Raw genomic sequence first — 22,838 nt, forward strand, 5'->3', positions numbered from 1 at the left:
CCCTGGCCATCTCACAGAGCCGAGGAGCCATCCAGGCTTTGAAAGACAAATTTCTGAATGCAAAGAAGTGGCTTTTGGCCTGGGAACAGCTGACCACAAATGGCTAAGAGGCAAAAATAAATGTGGCATAGGAGAGGTCTTGGCACAGAAGACGGTGGAGATTGGAGGAGAGATGATGACGAACAGGCAGTGCAAGGGGACCATGAGGGAAATGGCTGATCAGAAAATTGTGAGTCAGAAGAGGGAAGAGACAGGGAGGCAGGAGGTATTAGATTATAGAATGTTGGCTCCAAGATGGTGGGAGGAGCCAGAGGAGTTGGGGACATGGCAGGAAGAGGTTTGTAAGTGGGAGGAGAGAAGGATGGAACAGATGAAGGTGGGACAGAAACCACAGACATAACTGTAGGCGGAGGAGTGTGATTGGAAGGGTCAAAGGCCAATTCACTGTCTGGGAGCTGGAGTTTTTCCTGAATGATCAGGAATTGAGTTGTGGGGCAATCTTGGCATATGTGGAGATGAGAATGAAGAAGAAAGACAGTCTGCAAAGATGGAATTTCTAAATATCTGCCATAATGCTATCACAAATCATAAAGATCTCAGAGAATTTTAAATTTGAGAGTGCCATCTCTTGCCCATCTTGAGTTATTGTCCAATTTTTACTGAGACCAGATTTTGTTGCATAGCGATATGAAACTTTTTGTTCAATAATTTCTTGGTGACCCAGCAGTTTAAGATTTGTGACTAGTTAACTCTGAGGCAAATATTGAGGTTGTTTAGACTGGACACTTCCCATAGTAAGGGGTTGAGTGAGATTAGAGCTCCCAAGAAATTAAACAGATTTAGAGAGTGTCCTCGAAAATCCTGTGAAATTTCAAATCCCAAAAGGAAATAGTGGGAGAGCAAAAAAAGGAAATAGTGGGGGAGCATTCTCACTGAATGCCCCCCAGCCCCAGGCCCTAGGGGCCAAGAGAGTTGTATGGCTCAGCGCTAAGATTTTGAGACGAGAACTTTTAGGGACTAGAGAAAGACAACAGACAACATGGGAGCGGGAGCTTAAATACACTTATCCAGACTTTCCCCGGTGTATAGTTGCGGGGCGTGCTGCAGCAGCTGTAGAGGTTCCCTTTAAGTTACTCTTTCCATGAGGTTCAGAAAGATTATGGCCAGGACGTTGATGGGTTTAATTGAGTGGGGCCACATCCTGGCCCATGCCCTCTTCCCAGGTTTCAGCACTTAGAAGATAGAAATTATAGACTGAAACGGAAATTGAGTATCATTTAACAAGCTTTATTTGGAAAACGTGCCCTGTGGATTTCTTCCAGACTAGAAAGGGAAGCAAAGAAACTGTGGAGTGGTATGAGAGTAGCACAATAGACAAGAGACGCCGAAAGCCAGAACAAGAAAGAGAATACGAGCAAGGGCAAGAGAGACAAGTGAATAAGAGGTGAGATCAAAACAAACCCTGCGCAACCATATCTTCTGGGGCTGTGGTTAATAACTAGGCTTATTTTAGGGGAGGCACTGCCTCTCTTCCTGATTGTCAAGTTTGACTGTGGCTGGTGGGGGATGGTGGTGGCGGTGAAGTAAACTCAGATGCGCACAGGAGGTCTTTGGTGCACGGGGGAGGATGTGGGGGTGGAAAGAATAATGGGAAGGAGAAGCTCAAAAGGGCCAAGTGCCATTCTAAGCTCAGCTGGACCCACTGGTTACCGTATACCCTCGTGTATAAGCTCAATTTCCCAAGCACATTTTAATGCAGTTTTTGTGGTAAAATTAGGTGCCTCAGCTGATATTCAGGCGGCTTATACTCAAGTATATACAGTACCTTGGTCCCTGCATGGGAAAATATTGCATGGATATTTTCCCTAAGATTTCCTGTTTGGAGAAATTACTTCTGGAAAGTAAATTATATTTATTTGGCAATCATGAATAAGTTTTTCTTTTTTTAATTAATAAATCTTTTTATTGAGGCTCATACAACTCTTATCACAATCCGTACATACATCAATTGAGCAAAGCACCCTTATACATTCGTTGCACTCGTCATTCTCAAAATTCACCTTCCACTTGGGTTCCTGGAATCAGCTCGGTTTCCCTTTTTTTCCCCCTTCCCCTCCTTCCCCACTGCCCCCTGGTCCCTTGATAGTTTATAAATAATTATTATATCTTATCTTACACTCCGTGGCATCTCCCCTCACCCACCTCCCCATTGCCCATCTCCCAGAGAGGAGGTTACACAAAGATCTCCAAGATCGGTTCTCCCTTTCTACACCCACTTCCATCCCGGTGTCGCCACTCCTACCGCTGGTGTTGAGGGGTTTGTCTGTCCTAGATTCCCTGTGTTTCCAGATCGCTACTGCACCGCTGTACATCCTCTGATATAACCAGGTCCGCAAGGTAGAATTGGGGTCATGATAATTGGGAGGGGAGGAAGTGTTCAGCAACTAGAGGAAGGTTTTGAGTTTCATTGTTGCTACACTGAACCCTGAGTGACTCATCTCCCCGCCACTACCCCTCTGGAAGGGATGTCCAGCTGTCTACAGATGGGCATTGAGTCCCTATCACGCACTCCCCCTCATTCACGGTGATGTGATTCTCGCCACCACCCTGCCTTTGTTGTTTGAGACCTGGTCTCCTCTGCCCTTCACGATCACCTACGTTGGTGTGCTGCTTCCGTGTGGGCTTGGTTGCTTCTGGGCTAGATGGCCGCTTGTTTGCTTTCAAACCTTTAAGTCCCCAGACGCTATATCTCTCAGTAGCCGGGCTTTCTCTAACTCCTGATCACACATCATATAATAATTATGAGTTAAATGTTCTACTCATATTGTCAAACACTGTCACAATACTCAGGCGATAATACCCAGTTGAAAAACACAGTACCTCGCTGTTAATCATAAAAATGCCTACTTTCCTTTATATATTTTGAAATATAACTTCTATTTCAGAGACGTTGTATTATCTGACATCTTTTCCTTTTTTTCTGGTCAAGCCGTTTTATTTCAATGATATTGGAGCTGTGCTGGGAAGATGGTGTCAGTCGTGCCACTTTCTTATAGCTGAGCTGGATCTAGAAGCTGTGTGATTCTCTTTATTTCTAGAGCTGACCTTCACCATTACAGGCGCCGTCCTTCTTCCTTCCAATGCTCATGCCTTCTAAAGCTTTCGTGTTTTCAATCTCATGACCAGATACTTGCTAGATAATCAGTTCTTACTGATTATTCAGTTCATACCAATAATCAGTTCTTACTGATAGTATTGCTTACTTTCTGGCATCTCTTAATTTCTGGGTTATAATATAGTTTTTCACATTCCTGTTTTAGCAGTGAGCTGACTTACACAGCCTTAGCCCCTTTGGCTCATTTGGTCTATTGTCTCAACACTGGTCTAAGTATTTTCCTGTGACTATTTGGACTCTGCTGTGACATAATGTGGAAACTTTATCGTTTGCTCTGTGCACAGCAGGTTACTGCTGTAGTGGTAAAGCACTTGGCTGATAACAGAAGGTTGGCAGTTTGACCCTAACAGCTACTCTACAGAAGAACATTTGGAATCTGCTTCCATGGAGATTTAGAGCTTTGGAACCCGCTACGGGGCAGTTTCACTCTGTCTTCTTCTATCACTATGAGTCAGATTGCACTCAATGCCAATAGATGATCATGGTTTGTAAAATCTCCTTAAACGATCTACAGTTTTTGAGATGGGATTATACAGTTCCAGAATATGATGGCAAGGACATTGGAAATTAAATTGTTTTACATCTCTGATGAGTTTTTGATCAAAAAGTTACTTATGGGTAAAAAATGAGTTTGTTTGTTTTTTAATTTCTTGAAATGGGCTATCTTATATCATTATACATATTTTCCAGCAAATAATAGGTACTACATTTTGAAAGATTTCATATATTATGAACTATGTAACAAAAAATTCTACATTTTAAAATTCATTGTGAGAACTTATTTCAAACTATGTCATGCTGACGAAATCATCCCAGCTCTTGGAAAGGTGGCTTTTTCTTCTTGCTATGTAGTCTGATACAAATCTAATCTTCTGAAAACAAGATGATTTATATTTCTTATGCTTTAGATAAATATCATTAAATGACAGCTATTACTTTTGCACTTTGATTGGCTCACATGGGAAAATTTACAGTTTACCTTGTATGTGAGTATAACTTATTGAAATATAAAGTTGCAGATTTTAAAGCAAAGCACTGCCAGTGATTTACTTAGAGCCCTGGTGGCACAGTCGCTAAATGCCCAGCTGTCAAACAGTTGGTTGGAATCCATCAAGTACTTGTAGTAGAAAGATGTGTCAGCCTGCTTCTATAGAATACAGCCTTGGGAATCCTATGGAAGTCCCTTCTCCTTTGTTAAGTATGGGCACTGTGAGGCAGAATTTACCCCAGGGCCCAGGAACTGGGAAGTGCAGGAAGGGGCTAAGGTAGAAGAAACTAGACAGAGACATCACATTAGCATTGAGCATCTCTGCCTTCCACTGCATTCTTCTTGGTAAAATAAATAAATAATCATCTCTTTCATCTCATGCAGCTGTTAAAGTTTTTACTTTTATAAAACTATTAAACTATTTCTCACATATTTTGTATTCTGCGACTTAGCACAAAGACTAAAATTCCAGTGCTTGAAATACCATGTTGGATAGCACGCAAACCACATGGAGTCGTATATTGCTCCACACTGAGATACACATGGCTTTAGAATGCCTATGACTTTCACAACCCTATAATATTTATTCTCATAATTATATTATTATTTTAAATCTGTAGGTTTTTGGAACTTTCCATGTCACACACTTTTAAAAGGGAATAATTACTAGCATTAGCTGATGTCACACCTGTCCTGCTATTTTCTTTACTGATTCTGTATTCCTTTTTATCTCTTGCCATCATTTCATCCTGTCATAATTTATTTGTTGGTATCATTAGTACCCTAACCTATCACCTGCTAATGGGTAAAAAAATAAGCATGCTGCTCCTTTACAGTTTCATGTTCATGGATATTTGGATCCACACCCCCAAATTACATATATATATTGACATCCAGTTATCTTCACCTGTTCTGTAGCCACTGGGATGTTGACAACAGCATTTAATGAGCAATCCCTAAAAAGAAGTAAACTTGGGAGACTGGAGTTTTTCTTTATTGTGGTAGAGAGCACCCCTTTCAAAAGTGACATTGTCAGGCCACTTTAAACGTTTTTTCTGCTCTTCAGTTGAATGGGACTAGGACAGTTTCAACATTCCACTTAGCAACATAGATGAAGGGAAAAAGGAAAATGGTAGGGTGCCCTTTGTGTGTCTTCACTTTTCTCCCTTGTACTGTCCAGGAAGTCTGATAGTAACAAGCGTTCTCAGGATGTGAAATTTTTAGGCAAGGATGGAAATCGTTCTGGCTTGATATAAAACTTTGAAAATGACAAATTTCAGATAAAACTTAGGGCCCACAAGAGACATTAAAATTTTCCCATACTATCATAACTTTTGTGCTCTTGAAATACTGGATATTATTTTGATATCACCAGTTCAGTCATAATGAATTGGGTTAATAATATAAGACATTTTAATGTTAAGTGTCTGAACTAAGTAAAATATGTGAAATCTTATATTGTATATTTCAAGTTATGAATGAACCATATAAATTAACTCTTAATTCTCACAATAAAAGCCCTACTTAATTTTGATATGTTTTGCCATTTTAAAAAGGGATCAACCAAAAATCTTAAGACTTATATATTTCCTATATATTACTCTTAGACGCATGTGTCAAAAATCTTAAAATACTAGACTTTAATAAATTCTTCCTAAAATCCTGATATAATCCAGTGTACCCAACTCATCCTTAAAGGAATATACTAAGAGATAATTAATTATTTTTGAAGAGGTGAAAACATGCTCTTAGAATTTTTCAAACCGAAATACAAACAAAGTATAATGTAAGTTATACTTGGGCAGAATATCAGTAATACTATGAGGAATGTTTTCTGTAGTTGGGTGCATGCATCATTCATTTTTAAAGTTCTTTGACAACTTTATAAATGCATTTTCAATATCAGCATGCCAGAATAAACTCAGAAGTCTATCTCATGTTTGTTTTTATGTCCTGCCATGAAAACTTAATCAGTTTTTTACAATATAGTCCACAATTAGGAACATTGATGAAAGTTTAAAGGCATTTTAATGTGCTTCTGGACTTGAGCAAAATGCCATCACTGACATTACAATTATATCCTCCATCAAAGTTTCATAACTATTTCAATGTTATTATTGTTCAGGGTTACTTTCTTAAAGTTAGTTTTTCCTGGGAGAATGAAAATATCATAAAAACTACTGTATTGATATAATTCAGGATTTATTTTTTCAAACTAAATAAACATCTTTGTACACTGTGCTCTAGTTACACTTAGTTTTTGGCATGTTTTATGTGTGTGCATGTGCATGCTCCTGGGTGCATATTTCTATAGATCAATACCAGTCATTTCTTTTTATTACTCTAAGGGTTGTATGTAAAAATATTGATATACTAGAACTTGATAACTTCTTCCTAGAGTTCAAAAATAATCTGGCATTCCAAAATCATCCTTAAGAGACTTTGAAGAGCTAATTATTTTCAAAGAGTTGAAAACCCAGAGTATAAGAAACATTCATTATAGCCGCTAGATGTGCCTAGATTTATAATAAAATCCAACAGACACGAGCCCTCTGCATCTCAGTCTTAAAATGAGGTGATATCTCAGCGTTGTTAATTATATATGCTATTTATATTTGTATAGCATGTAACAGCATGTTTATTATGTGCTAAACTCTTCATGGAAATAAATGAGATAATACATGCACAAAACAATGCAGTTAATGTTTCTAACTGACAAATACACCTCTGGTTTAAAGAGTTATTTGGAGAAGTAGATTTTCATACCATGGAAATTTTAATGTAATATATTTTTATATGTTATGTATATATTTTCTTATTTTTTTAACCCTTATTCAAAAACATGCTAAAAGGCATCTCATAGTTCTAATGTTACACATAGAGGAAATCACCATTTAACAGATAAATGAATTTGATGTTACTTACTGACACACAATGAAATACTAGTTTGATGTAGCCTTAACATTTACATCTAAGTTTTTATAGTCCAAATAAAGGAAAGACAGATTGATTAAATGATTCATGTGTCCATTAAATAAAAATGAATTTTTTTTTGTTTTGGTTTCCCCTTGAAGTACAACTGCACCTTTGTGTTGAGGCCAGAAAGAAGTGTCCCCCTGGAATAAGGTTCTGAAAAGGATCCCTGCCATAACTGTAGTTACCTGTTTCCAAGAACTCTTCCTCATACTCAGAAGTGTCTCAGAGCAGGCTGACAGAATCACACCAAAGGCTGAAATCCAGCATGATTAGTGTGGCGTGGGGAGGTACAAAATGCACATTTCAGCTATGCAATCGTCTGGCTTAAAGGCTAGATGCGCCTTTTCAATTATTAGTAGGATTGTTAGACTATTTGTTATCAGTGAAATCCACATAAAGATTGAAAGGAGTGTGAGATGACGTCCTTTATGTGTTCTTACAGTTTGCTAAAATGTAATTTGCCTTAGGCTTCACAGTTTTTTGTTTAAATTCCTTTATTTTTTAAGGGTCATGCATCATTTTTCTTAATTTTAAAAATGCATGTCATTCTTTTGAATTAAAGAAACCATATAGAATGCAATTAATTTATAAATTGATAAAACTATAATACCAATTGTACACAAGAGAGTAGAATATTCCAAGTGTTGTGCCTGGATCTCTGAAGGCCTATCAGAAGCCACTGTGATAAGCAAGGGGTTTTGCGTGTGTGTGTGTGTGTGTGTGTTATGCATATGAAGTGTGAGTGGCTTTCATGTGAGCGAATGGTGCTACCATTTGCCAGTAAGGATGTTTTCAATGAGGTTTTGGAAAATTTTCTTATGTTAAAAATATTCAGCCCTCATATATGGCTAGACTTTTAAAAACAAATATATTTTCAATTCTATGCTTTTTTCAGAATCTTTACTATAAAATCATAGTTTATCTGTTTTAATTTATCAATTATTCTGTTACTTTATTCAGTAGAGTCATTCCAAATTTTGACATCTACAATATTTTTATGACCTAGTTAATTTGATTGGCTATATCTTGTGCTATCCATCATTGTTCATAAGTGACCTCTATTTGAGAGGTTCAGTTGTGTTTTCTAGATTAGACAACTATCAAAGAATTCTCAAACTCAAAACTCACTGTCATGGAGTCCCTTCCAAGTCATAGAGACACCAAAGGACAGAGTAGAACTATTCAAATAGATTTCATAGCCTAGAAGTCCTTATGGGAGCAGCAAACCTTGACCTTGTGGTTGACAGTCCAACACATAAGCCTCCATCCACCAGGGCTCTTTCAAAGAATATTGGTCTGCCTTAACGTGGCAACATCGCAAAGGATGAGAATGGTAGCGGTGTTCTCAGATAACATTTAAAGGATTGTGCAATGATTTCTTATATTTAATGACATCTTCATTGTGTTTGGATCTTGTTACTCTGTTAGGTGCTATGGAGTCTTTTCTGACTTATCACAGCCCATGTGCTACAGAAGGAAATATTGCCCGGTCGGTCTGTGTCATCTTCACACGCTGTGTTGTTTGAGCCCATGTCACAGCCCTGGTCCATCTGTCTTTTCCAGGGTCTGCCTCTTTTCCACTGCCCTTCTGCCTTTCCAGACAGACACGGTGTCCTTTTCCAGAGATTGGGCTCTCTGGTAATATGTACAAAATAGGTGAGATGAAGTCTCATCATCTTTGCTTCTGAGAAGCTTTCTGCCTGTACTTATTCTGAGATAGATTTGTTGTTCTTTTGGTAATCCATGGTACTTTGCATGTTCTTCATCATAACCATGATTCAAATGCATCTTAGTGAGTAAGAAACAAATAAAAGTTTTATGCTTTAGATTGGAAAGCAACTATAATATCTAAAAGATAGTACTTATAATAGATGAGGTGTGTTATAAAAATAAAAAGCAAGATCTTTGACAGTTGAGTGTTCAATTCTATTGAGAGTCTGAATTTATGATTTCTGGTTTAAAATTTATTATATAATCAGTTTATTTTGTAACATGTACACCAAATGAACCAGTCTCTGGGAACCTTCCATTTGGGTGTATGTGGAACTGCAAACCATCTTTTGGGTTTTAGGCTCTTATGGTGTGGGAGATACATAATCTGATGTCAATTTGAGAGGATTATAAGTGAAGGGGTGGAGACTAGTCTGTCAATCAGATCATAGCCAATGAGGCCGCTGTGTGGGCGTGGCCTTCTGAGGGTTCTGGGAAATCTGGTATTCTTTCTTGGAGGCAGGAAACACTCTCTTACAGCTCACTCCCTGGGAGACATTGCAGCTGACAAGACACACGGAACACCTCTAGTGCCCGGAGCTGGAGAAACCACATAGAGAACCCTGCCAGCACTGAAATGCTTACAAGGCCACTGGTTCCAAAGATTTTCTACCCACTGGCCTGTGGTCATCCTGCATTCACTGTCATTGCATGTGTTTCCTGAGTCTGAAGAGGATTCGTATCGGACGTATGGGCTAATGTCAGACTTAGGGTTTGGACTGGACTGGTTGAGAGGCTTTCTTTATATAAAACTCTCTCTTATACACATGCGAGTGTCCATGGATTTGTTTCTCTAATATACCTGTACTAACACATATAGTTTTACATAGAAGACCTGATAACACAGTGGGTTACCCATTGGGGTGCTAACCACAAGGCCATCAGTTCGAAACTACCAGCTGCTACTTAAGAGAAAGAGGCTTTCTATACCTGTATAATCTTGGAAAACCACAAGAGTGGTTCTACCCTGCCCTTTAGGGTCACTAGGAGTGTGAATTTACTTGACAGCAGTGAGTTTGAGTTTGATGATATTATAAATTGCACAATCTACCCTGAGAGTTAATGGAAAACTTCAAGGTTAAGTATCAGTAAATCTGAGTTCCTGTAGCCAATCTGATTTGGTGGTATTTCTGGACAATGCATTCACAAGCCTTTCTGTAGGATACTATACTTATAGATAATTATTAAAAATCAGCTTTCTTTAGAGTGGATGACATATTAGCTGGTCCTAAAATTCTGTGTATTGCCAATATCAGAAATCACCATGAGAAATAGAAATTTACATGTACACAGAATTGTATTTATTTTTTACTTTTAGAAAGGGTTTGTTTTAATTTTGTGCAAACAATTAAGTCTGACTTTCTCAGAAATAGATTTCTGGACTGTGATTATCTTGCTCAAATTATAAAGTGAATTCTGACTAAAAAGAACCTGGACCTAATTATTTTGACCAAGTTATGTGACATGGTAAGTATGTGTGTGTATTAGTTTATATAAATGCGATGATATCAGAATCTTATGACCCTGAATTTGAGCACAATGGTATCACAGATATCAGGAACTTAGATTAAGCTCTAACCATTTCAAAGAAAGCAGGGTAAATTAGAGTAATCGTAAATAGTCTGTTAGCTTAAATAAATAAAAAGGCATTCCTATTTGGTTAAACTTTGAGTATGATAATATCAAAGAGTCTTCGGATAATATGGTTGAATCACTCTTCCTCTTATTTGGATGAAGCCATTCATTTTCCCATTCCAACCACAGAGTTTGCTTCCGCAGTAGGCTTAACACTTTCATGTACATCTCTTCCTGGATTTCTTATGCAATTTAATCGCAGCATAAAATTAAAAGTGTTTGCACTTCTCCTAGTTTAATTTTGTTAACTTGTTTCATTTTTGTGAAAAGACATGTCAGGACATTTCTCACATTGTAAGCAACCATAACGGTTTATACACTGAGCCTCAAGGTCAGGAGAAAGAACAGTCTTCCCACATCTATAAGGATGTGTAGTCTCAGAAATGCATAGGGACAGTTTTACCCTGTCCTATAGGGTCACTATGAGGCAGAATTGATTCTGAGTTTTTGAGTTTTTAGCTTGGAAAGGACTTTTAAGAACAGAAAAGAAGCTATAAAAATAGACAACAAAACCCCCAACACAAACTCACTGCCCTTGAGTCAGTGCTGACTCAGCGAGGCCCTATAGGGCAGATAGAACTGCCCTGTGAGTTTCTGAGACTAAGTCTTTATGGGAGTAGAAAACCCATCTTGTTCCAGCAGAGCTACTGTCACTTCCTAATTGTAGACCTTCTAGTTAGCAGCCTAATGAATTGCCCTACATCCACCAGGACTGCAAAACCATCTATAGATCATAGTGAAATCCCAGCCCATTGCTTTGCATCGATTCTGACACATTGCAGCAACAAAATGTAAATGCCGCCACAGTGTTTCCAGGACTGAAAATCCTTATGGAAGCAGACTTCCACTTTCTTCTGCAGAATGGTTGGTAGGTTTGAATCACTGACCAGGAATCCTGGAGCACAGTTTGCATAGAAGAAAATTTGAGCCTAAATAACCTTAATAGCTGTCAAAGTCTCAAGGCTGTGAACCTTGCAGAGAGAGCTGTTGAAGAGTGGGAAGTGCTTTTCATGAGCACTGTAGTGATAATTGCTTGAACATTTTCCAACTTGGATCTCGGAAGAGGTTTTTTTTTGGCCCATTTGATGATGAGGCAGAGGCTGCAAAAGAGCACGAGGGCACTGTAGGCTCAAACGCACACAATAACACTGGGGTGTTGCTGCTCCTTGTTTCTCTCCCAGATGCACTGCGACCCATGAGAGCCAGCACTGGAAGGGACTGCCCTGTGTTCCCCGGGTGCTTGCTTTTGAGAGGAGGCGGTCTTACTACTTTTCTCCCACTCTTTATTTGTGGAAACTATATTTGGATTTTCCTCCTCTGATGGCTTTCAGCCTTACCCTGGATCAAACTTTCTCAAATCTGATTGCAATGGGAAGTGCAAGGGAAATATCAGGAGTGTCATTTTAGTGCAAAGTGGCTTGTGACTAGAGATGCTGGAGGGTAGAGTGGAACTGACCCACAAATGATGGGTTTTCCCAAGCAGTAGCCTATCTGGGAGCCAATCTGCAGGTCGTTTCTTCCCCAGAGCAACGAGTAGATTCGAACAGCTGGCATTTTGATGAGAAGCTCAGTGCTTGGCTTGCTTGTTGTGCCACTGGGGCTCCTTCTTCTGAGCTACTTATTAAATAGCTTCTCATTTCAAAGAGACGAGTCTCACCAAAGAATCCTGTGTGTGTGTGTGTGTGTGTGAGAGAGAGAGAGAGAGAGAGAGAGAGAGAGAGAGAGAGAGAGAGAGAGAGAGAGAGAGAGAGAGAGAGAGAGAGAGAACACTAATTTTATTTCAGTAGTGATCACATTTGTGGTAGAAAAACACATGCTGACAGGTCAAGGAAGACAAACCCGCGTGGCTTGCTGTTGGTGATCTTTAGGGCCTTCTAGTGATGGTCCCTTACACTTGTGAAGCCCCTGTCACTGGGTGGACTGTTTTTGATCAGTTACTGGAAGTCATCCAGGCATATTATGCATGAGAGCTAAAGCTTTTTAACTTATTACAGTTTTAAGAATTGTATTTGCTTAAGGAAAATTGCCTACAACTCAAAATTGTTGCATTGCTCAGATACTGTCGTGGTTAAAGTCCTGTATAACCTTCCTCTACAGTGATTGCTATCTGAGTTAACACTGGTCTCAACTTATGACCAACTGCTTTTTCTGCTATATGAACTTTCCTAATAAAAGAAGAACTTCCCTAAGTGGTACAGAGATGAACACACAAGACTGCTAACCAAGAGTTTGGAGGTTGGCGTCTGCCCAGAAGGACCTCCGGACAAATATCTGCTTCAAAAAATGTAGCTCTTGAAATCCTATGAACAGTTCTACTCAGATACAAATTTCATTACCATGGGTGGAATTGACTTCATAGAAACTGCTTTAAAAATGCTTACAACAGCAAAATAAATAAACAAACAAACGTGCTTTTAGAAATGAAAGGTATGACTTAGATCCCAGATTTTTATCTTAATGTAACACTGTCTGCCAATACCATTACTTTATGATTATATTCCCATTTGATATTGGTACTGGCAGTTCAATCCCTTTAACGTCCATGAGTTCAACAGAGCAATTCATAAACATGATTTGAAGTGTGATGTGTATATTTTCAAATGGTGTGTCCCAACTCACTGATGTTTAACTTGGGAAAATATAGCTCTTACTAGATTTTCTCTGATTTTCCTCTGCACCATTAGCATTTTGTACGCACAGTAGCAATGTGGAGAAGAGCTGCAGCGCTCCGTCGGGACTTCCAGGCGCAGTCTCTGGAACGCAGGCTCCCTCCAACAAGCTCTTCAGGTTTGTCACCCTGTCTCCTGCTCCATTGACTCCTTTCTTCAGGATGAAGGTGACGGTCTAGTCTGAGTCCAAGAATGGAGCACCACTTCCAGTCCTGCTAACCATACTTTACACCTTACCTTGGGGGTGACAGGGAGACAATGCAAGCAGGAAATGCATTCATTATTTCACATGAGCCTTCAGATCCTTGTAGGAATCCCGGAGCAGATCTGGTTCGTAGAGAGCTGGTGGCAGGGGCAGGAGCAGGGACAGACCTGGCAGGAATTGCTTGCAGCTGTGGGTAGGCCCCAGTGTGTATAACCTGCCCGTGTATAATTAGAGATTGAGCTGTTTTTCCATTGCAGCTGGGCAGAAATGCCTCACAGATGGGTAGTAGAAAAACCAGTTATTTAATTTAACGTGGAAAACAAAAGCAGAAAGAAAGGAAAATCCTGGTGGCTGAGAAATCATTCTTTGTAAATTGGACCTAGTCATTGTTTTATCCCTAAAAGGCTCAAGATGTCAACCTGGGGTTTGGGATTAGTTCAGAATGTAAAGTAGAAAGAAAGTAAGCCAGAACAGGATGAAGAATGACGATAATTTTAGGAAACGCATTAAAAATCCAAAAGAGAGACAATAGAAAGTTCAGTTTTAAATAAGGAATAAAGTTAAATTATCATAAAAATTCTGTCTTTAAATCCAACTTTAATGATCTGCAATGAAACTCCTCGTTCTGAAATCACATTTTTTTGCTCTTTTGATGCTGCTCTTTTTATCTTTTATTTGGTTTATATTTTTTAGTGTCTATCCTCAAAATTCACTCGCTTGTTAACTCCGTGTTGTACTTAAATGGATTTTTACTGAAAGCTGCTGTTTAAACTCTAGTCCTCAACTTGGACTTCTTTACTCAGTCATTTACTTTCTGGAACAAGTAGGTACAAGGCATTCGCTTGGCTAAAGGAGAGGTGCAAACATGTGTAAGGCGCAGTTTGGGGCCTGCCTGGTCACCTACAACATGCGCATTGAGGTCCAGCCTGTAAAGCGGTATAATGAAGCTGCTGCAAACCTGCCGAAGCTTGGCCTTCTCAGTTTTCTTCCCGAACTATATTCCTATAGAAGTTTCTGGACTAGGGAGAGAAAATATTCAATGCATCATTTTCTTCATCTCAGAGTAAGCTTTTTTTTGCAGGGAGATATTTTATATTTGAAAAATAATAACATTCAGAAATATCAGAAGCCTGAAATTGCACTGAATTTCTAGTATTTCATTACCAACAGCAATGAGGGAATAGAGTTATCTAATGCTAATTTGGGGTTCTAATTGGTGCCAGGCACAGTCCTAAGCACTTTAAATGTTTTAATGTGTTCAATCCTCATAAAAGACTATGGCATAGGTTCCATTGTACATTTAGGAAAATTAAGTCTGGAAAGTTGAAAATTTCCCAATGAGGTTGCAGATCCTAGTGTTTGAGCTGTGTCCTGAAGCAGGAATTCTGGTTCAAAGCCAGCACTATACATTTTTATAACACTGGACCTATGAAAGGAGAGTTTTATAGCATTTGAACTTCATAACAATATTGCCACCAGACTAGTAAACAGATTTATTCTAATTATTATTTTTAAGGGAAATCAAGATTAAGGGGGAAAAGTTCATTGGCCAACATCACACAGTTAGAAAGTTGCAGGACCAAGGCATGGCCAGAGGGGCTCTAAGACATTAGACCATTTCTCTTTTCTCTGCATCACACAGGCTCATTGTGGCCCTGTCCTTCACACTGCCATCCAGTGGATTATGACGCATAGGGACCCTGGAGGTTCTGAGGCTGCAAATCTTTACAGGAGCCAAAAGTCTCATCAGGTGGGCTCAAATCAATGACTTAGTCATCAGCAGCCCCGTGTCAAGTAACTATGCTACCAGAACGCCTTGACATTGTCTTTGGATGTTTGGATCAAGTTCATTTTTCCAGTGTTAAGGCTAGCATGTCTGTCTCTCAGCAACAAGTCCCTATCCATCTACTCTTTTCTGATGTGGGGGCTGGGACACTACCGAAGGCATTTTCCCTTTGTTTACTGACCTCCTGTTAGCTTTTGTGATGCCAATTACAATTTATAGTGGCTTCCTGTGTGTCAGGGTACACTGTGCTCCACAGGGCTTGTTTGTTTGTTTTTAAATCATTTTATTAGAGTCTCATACTACTCATCACAATTCATACATACATCCATGTATCAAGCACATTTATACATTTGTTGCCATCATCATTCTCAAAATACTTGCTTTCTACTTGAGCCCTTGGTATCAGCTTCTCATTTTCCCCATGCACCCTGCTCCCCCTCCCCTTCCCTCATGAACCCTTGATAATGTATAAATTACTATTATTCTGTCATGTCTAATACTGTCAGACATCTCCCTTCACCCATTGTCAAATCTTTCTTCGCAGGTGCCTCTGGGTGGACTAGGACCATCAAACTTTTTAGGTATCAGTCAGGCACCTCAGCATGTGGGCCAGCCAGGGATTTCAGGTTTTGTCAACTATGGGTTTTCATTCTAGTGGACAGCAGAAGGGACAAAAGCCTGTGACTTGCCTGTTTGATAGTTGTTTCTGTAACTGTAGTCCCAGTCACATTTGTTCACCATACCAGCCTTTAGCTTCTTTTAAAGCCTCATAACCAACCGCACTGCACCTTCCAAGGTGCCAACACCACGCTGGCTGTGCGCCCTTGCACTGAGGCACCAGTCCTGCTCTGACGAGCCCCTTCTCCGAGCTGCTGGTTCAGATACCCAAACCTTGCCTTTATGCCCCGCTCCTCTGGGAACTGACACCTGAAGCGTCATTGCTATGCTGCCTTAGTATCTCATTTTAGCTGTATGTTTGTTTTCCAGCCTTTGAAACTGCCAGAAACAATTCCCTGTGTTAAATTTTAGTACTTCCCAATGGGGAATAATTTCCTTGAAAGAACCCTAACATAGTACTTCAGCTGCAATAAGTGGTGGTTGTCAAGCTTTGTTTATCTTCCATTTAAAAGGATGGAAATATTTTAATATTTTTTGGTTTCATTTAAGCAGTCTTTATTGATTAGTTTAAGATTCTGCTGTGTGTTAGGGATGAAAGCTGACTGAAGTGTGGTCACATCCATTAATTAAGTCATTATCTGTTGGGGCTCATCTGATACACTTACATGTGGAATAGTATTAACTTGCTAAATGAGGTGTGAGAATGAAAGGAGGCGGTGCCTAATTGTGAGTAAGTAAAGGTATAGATTCATTTTAATTGAGTCTGGATATTTGAGTATATTGAAAAATATTAAATCAATTGTGCAATTGTATAATCCTGCCATCAGGCTAGTAAACAGATTTATTCTGATTATTATATTTTTGATAAAATGGAATTTGATTTAAATAATTTTATTCAGATTTGCTTTCCTTTATTCTATACTTTATAAATGATTGCTTACAAGGACAAATAAAACAGAGCTCACAAATCTGCTCTTAAAATCTTATTTAATTATGAGTTGTAATAGTGTCAAATTGGGATCTCTACTATACAACTGATGAGCATCTCTATGTAGAATTAACTTTCTTCAAGAGACTGAACTTTGTATATTTACCTATTATTGGATTTGTTTCTTATGGATGTAATCAAAGACATGTACAGATATTTAATTTAGTAAATAATTGTGAATACATTTATGTTGTAAAATAGAGAAATTATAGAAGTGAATTCTCTATGAGAACCTGGTATATTGGGTAACTAAGAACATATTCTTGAAAAACCCTTAATGACATGTGTAAGGTTTTGAGATACATAGATAATTGAAATAAAAACATTATTCAAGTGTATGCACACAATATAAATAATAGTTGCTTATATAAAATATGGATGTTGCTTTGGGAATTTAGTATATTTTTCTTTATACTAAATAAATTCTCCAATATTTCCAAAAGAAACTCATATTACACTTGAAATTCTTAAATATGCCATTGAGCTGATGCACAAATGGGTGTTCAAATAAGTAGGTTATTTAAATGATTTATAAAATTACATCTCGATGTGCTTTGCTACTTTTGAGAGGATTTAGTTATTTCAGTTATTGCTTCATATGTATAATTGCTTTTGCCAAGGTATTTCAACTTAAACAGTAGCATTTTACCAGGAATAGTTTCAAAGTAGCATTCTAAAAATTTGGAGTAATAACTTTTGCCTTTTTGCTTTTAAGGATCTGAATATCTTGCCTGTTCTGGGAGGTTGCTATACATACTTTTGTAGGAATAAAATGGTTAATAAAATTAACTATAATAAGGTTTTTTAAACCAGTAAACTGGTGGGTATACATCTTTTTCCTAAGGGAGAAAAATGCAATTTATAGGCTATGAATTCTCAGCAATATATAGCTCATAATTTAAAATCTAATAAAAGGTTGCCAATAGACTTGGTCAACCTATCTTTTGACCCTGGAGATAGACAAAAACATGACTAGACAAAGCATACAGATTTTTAAAGGTGATAAAAATTAGCATTCTCTTTAGATTTTGATAGATATTTATAAGTTACTTTGGGATAAGCAAAAACATGACTAGACAGAGTATACAGATTTTAAAAAGTGATCAAAATTATCATTCTCTTTTGACCTTTGATAGGTATTTGTAAGTTACTTTGGGATAGTGTAGAGGAATAGCTATAGAATTACCTATCAACAAAAGGAAAATATTGTAACATACCCTTTTTTTTTAAATCTCATGTAAGAGTTTGTAGATGAAGTGCAACCAATTGAGAGTAAAGCATATGATGGCAGTTCCAGGGGTCATTGAAATGACTTAAATCAAGGTGTAAAGGAATTTTAAACTTTATTGTCTGTATATTTGAAATCATGACATTTCTAGGCATGGGAAAAAGGTGGATAAGGAGATTTAAACCAAACCAAACTCATTTCCAGCTTGTCAGTTCTAACTCAGTGACTCTGTAGGATGACACATAGCTGTTCCTGTGGGTTTTCTGAGACTATAATTCTTTAGGGAAAAGAAAGCCTCATCTTTCTCCTATGGAACTGCTGGTGGTTTCAATCTCCTGACCTTCCAGTTAGCGCAAAACAATCCACTGTATCTGTAGGGCTCCATTAAATGGGGAGATTAGGAGATAGGAAACTACAGAGTATGGAAAGTTCAACCTTTGGTCAGAGATCTAGAAAAAGATGATCCCTGAATGAATAATAAAAGTCAATCTGATAGGGAGATTTCCAGGGTCCAAAAAGCTAGATTCAGTCTGATATCCCATTTCAAATTGTTCCTCCCATTCTAACAGAGATCTTTACAAAGGTAAGTGAACATGTATAAGAATAAAAGATTCATTATCCTTAGCTATGAATATAGCAAAATATGCACGCCTCTTCTGGTCTGCAAGGACAAAAGGCAGAAGCTCTTATGAACCCAAAGAGGAAGCAGCAACTACTCATTGGGATTTTCTGACTCATTTCAGTGACTCCCCTTGTTGCTAGTTGACATTGGGTTGCTTCTCATTTAGGATGCCCGGATACCACTTAGCGGCTTGATTTTAGAAAACCCGCCACTCTCCATGCTAATGTGGCTTCATTTGTAATCTAGGGGAATTTTTTGCTATTATTCTTTGTGCAGAGGTAGTATAAAGGTACAATGAAAACATTGATATAAGATGCCTGGATAGACACCTGACAGTCGTATAATATCTAATATGAAGTAGACATCAAATTATGGCCATCCCTAACAGACAGTTACTAAGTGGTCTATATCTTGATGGTTTCTTTTACCTCCAGCATTCTTCAACACTTCTGCATTCATATATTTAATTTACAACCTGACTGCTCCAAGTATTTCTCTTTAATATCATTTCTTATCAAGTTTTCAAATTTTGTTTCACAATTTATTTCATGAAAACTTTAGAAGGGATATCTATTGAATTGTCATAGGAACTATGATTAAGAAGCTGAAAAAAGAACCTAAATATATAACTGATTTCAATAAGCTCCCCCAAATTAAAGGTCACTACTATCCTGATTTCCTGAGTTCTCCATTCTATCTGGGAGCAAATAGTAAATCATTAGCAGGCCATGCAAATATTCTGAGAGTATTGTCCTCATCTTCCTCTTTGGCTCCCCTCGATTTTGGTATACTTGTACGAGAGCCCAGTGACTCTGCGTTTCTATATGTGTTTCTCTTGCACTGTCTTACGAGCCCTTCCCAGCTCACCAAAACCTTCATAGTGCCCTCTCCATGATGTCAGAGTGAAGTGTCCACAAATGACAGTCTCAACATCATCGAGTTGTCACTGAGAGCACTTTGGAGAAAAGGTTGAGAAGAATTGAATTTTGTATTCCAGTTCCTAGCCCTTCGTATTGCAGTGGCTAGCATGAAGTAAACTAAAGCCATGTTTCTTGTGTGAGCATTCTGGAGAAGGAGGAAATGGGAAGTAACCTGGCATGAATTAGGTTGAGATTCTGTATGTTTGCCTCATTATTCTTACCACAACTTATGCTTTGGAGGAGCCATGGTGGCGCTGGTGACACAAGGGCAGCAGTTCAAACCACCAGTCCTTTGTCGGCATGAGAAAGAAGAGGTTTTCTTCTACCCTCATGTGTATACCAAGGACATTCCACCCTGAAAGCCTAGAAAGGAAATTCTACTCTATCCTATAGGATCTCTGTGAGTCATGATCAATTCAATGACAGTGAATTTGGTTTTCATACTAATGTTTGTCCCTGAACATTCAGAAATTAAGCAATTGTATCGAGTAAATGGAATGATGGTAGTCATGGAAGAGTACAGATAGGCAAAAAAAGAACAGATAAATGATTTCCAGTGGGGCGCATTTTTACTTCCCTGAATCACTAAAGCACTTATGAGATAATGATGATAAACTCAGACTATGTGGAAACAGATAGAAAATTCAGTGGAGCATTAGAGTGTATGATTAAAGGGAAAAACAAATCAGGAGGTAAAATTACTGTTTATAGGGCTGAGGAGATATCTAGTAAAGTTTATTAGAATTGTGTTTTAGAAAGAATACTGTAAGGAAATCTAGAAGTACTAAACTTATGAAGAATAATAAAGACGACAGTGAATTTTCATGCTGTGTTTTTCTAACTCCTGAAAGTGTATCGCTTGTGTATGTACTACATTGAATTAAAAAAAAAATACTGCTATCAAAACGTTGTGGCCTCAAGTCAGTTCTCACTGCAGCTCATGAAGACCTGTTCCTGAGACTGGACCTCCTTAAGCCTCCTCTTTCTCCTTAGAAGTGGCTGGTGAATTTGAACTACCAATCTGAAGGTTAGCAGCCCAATGTGCAACCACTATAACTCCAGGGCTCTATTTAAACAACAGTGATCCATTAGAAGTCAGGGTATTCCCTTACCTGTGTTTCTCCTTATGGAAAATCCTAAAAGTTAAAGAAAATAGAACCCTGTCTACTTTGTGTACCACTCTATAAATTCATAAAAAATAAGTCTAAATAATTTTGATCTCTATTTTTGCTTTTCTTTTTACTGTAAATGTTGAAATTTGTGAAGAACCTTGATTGCCAGTTGAAGCGCATTGTTTGAAACTCAGCCTGGTTTCTCTCCTGTATGCTTCACGGATATGACTTCTCAGGAACTAACTGCGACTGTCAGAGAAAATGGGATGTTCCCATTCAAATGTCTGAACAGTGTTTTAGAAAAGCATCCATTCCTGACAGTTCACAGACAGGTGAAATAACTCTTATGAAGAGATGCATCTTTTCCTATAGTGTGCGTGTGCTGGTATTATATTGCATTTCTCTATTTCATGTGAAACATTTTAGTAAAATATTCATACAGAAGGATGTACAAAGCCTAAGTATGATAATATAAATGTTCCTGATGTGAGCGCACACGCTTAACTACCACCCAAACGCCCACAGAGAGGATTATCAGTACTCCTTAGTCTCTATCCTTAAACGCTAATTATGATTTTAATCCTGCTGTATACAGACACCTAAATTTGTTCAGTTTTCTACTTGATGAAAATGAAACTTGTTTGCCTGTATTCTTGTTTGTGCTCAAAGTGTTGTTTGTGAGAGGTATCTGTGTTTTTACATGTAGCCGTGCTTGGTTCATCTCAAGTCTGTCGTCTCCACTCTGTGGTCGAAGCACAATTTATACCTTGCAATGTCAGAGGACACCTGTTTTCTTATTTGTTTCCATCTCTCTTCCTCTGCCTTATTTTCTAGTTTGGAATTCTTACAAATAATGCTGTAATGAAAGTCTTCCCGCCTATCATTTAAAAATCTATGGAGACCTTACCCTGTGTGTATGGATAGAGCCAGGACATTGAGCTCTAGAGTACATATATGTTCAACTCAACTTGATACCATCCAATAGTTTTTAAAGTTATTTTAAAAGTCTGCATGTCTGCTAGGAGATTCAGAGATATTTTTACTCTCTGTGATCACTGACATTTGTGATATAATGTACATTTATAAATATGAGTCTTGGTACCGCATGTTCAATGGTACCCCATTGATGTGAATTTAACCAATAATGTTAAACCTCCTTTTCTCACCTTTAGAGACCCTTTGGATAACCTCTTTTAAAAAGTGTTTTTCAAGTTGTGTACCCATCTTTGAAAGCGCCGTCTGTCCCTTTATGTATTCTGGGTATATGATCTTTTCAAGTGTTCATTTCCCTAATATCTTCTTCTAACTCATTGCCGAGAAAATGGTATGGGAGTCACACGTGCTCTCCTTTGGCTGCACAAAGGATGAGAAGAATCTAACTCCACACTGACCTAAGACCAATTGCCCGAAGGCATGCCTCCAACCTCAATCCCTATTTTATCTCTTGTGACACCAGCCAGTCTTCCCTGGGTACTCTACTTCTCCACTGGGCTTGATAATATGTCACAATGGCCACGCATAACTCACAGACAATATTCACAATTATAGAATTTACTAGGGAAGATAATAGGTTACCAGAGGCCACGATCAGAAAGCATTGAGAACATGGTCTTTGGTTAACAGCAGTCCCTTCTCAGCCAGCAGCCACACATCTCTCTGGTCCTTAGTGCCTCAGCTGTATTAACCCGTGGTCTTTACCTTGTTCTGTGAGGTGAGACATTTTCTTCCTTCCTTAGTTTTCTGAGTATTTGGTATTATGAAAGTATTGGATTTTATAATATTATTTTCTACATCAATTGAGATAATCATATATTTGACCCTTTGTTCTATTAATGTGTTATATTGATTAACCATCATCGCATTCCTAGAATATGTCATACTTGATCATATTTGCAATCTTTATAAGGTACTGTGGGTTTGTTTGGCTTATATTTTTGCATCTGTAGTTATCATGGATACTAGTTTCGTTTCTTGTGGAGTCTTCGTCTGGCTTTGGATCAGGATCCTAGAAGGAAGAATGTGTTCCTTTCTAGTCCACATGTCAGATTTACGCATGCCTGTATTTTTAACCTTGGAATGATATTACTATTATAGTTCTGTCTGGTTAACATTTATTTTTTATTTCCTTACATATTTAAATATATTT

This window comes from Tenrec ecaudatus, chromosome 8 (genome assembly GCF_050624435.1).
Source record: "Tenrec ecaudatus isolate mTenEca1 chromosome 8, mTenEca1.hap1, whole genome shotgun sequence".
NCBI classification, from domain to species: domain Eukaryota; kingdom Metazoa; phylum Chordata; class Mammalia; order Afrosoricida; family Tenrecidae; genus Tenrec; species Tenrec ecaudatus.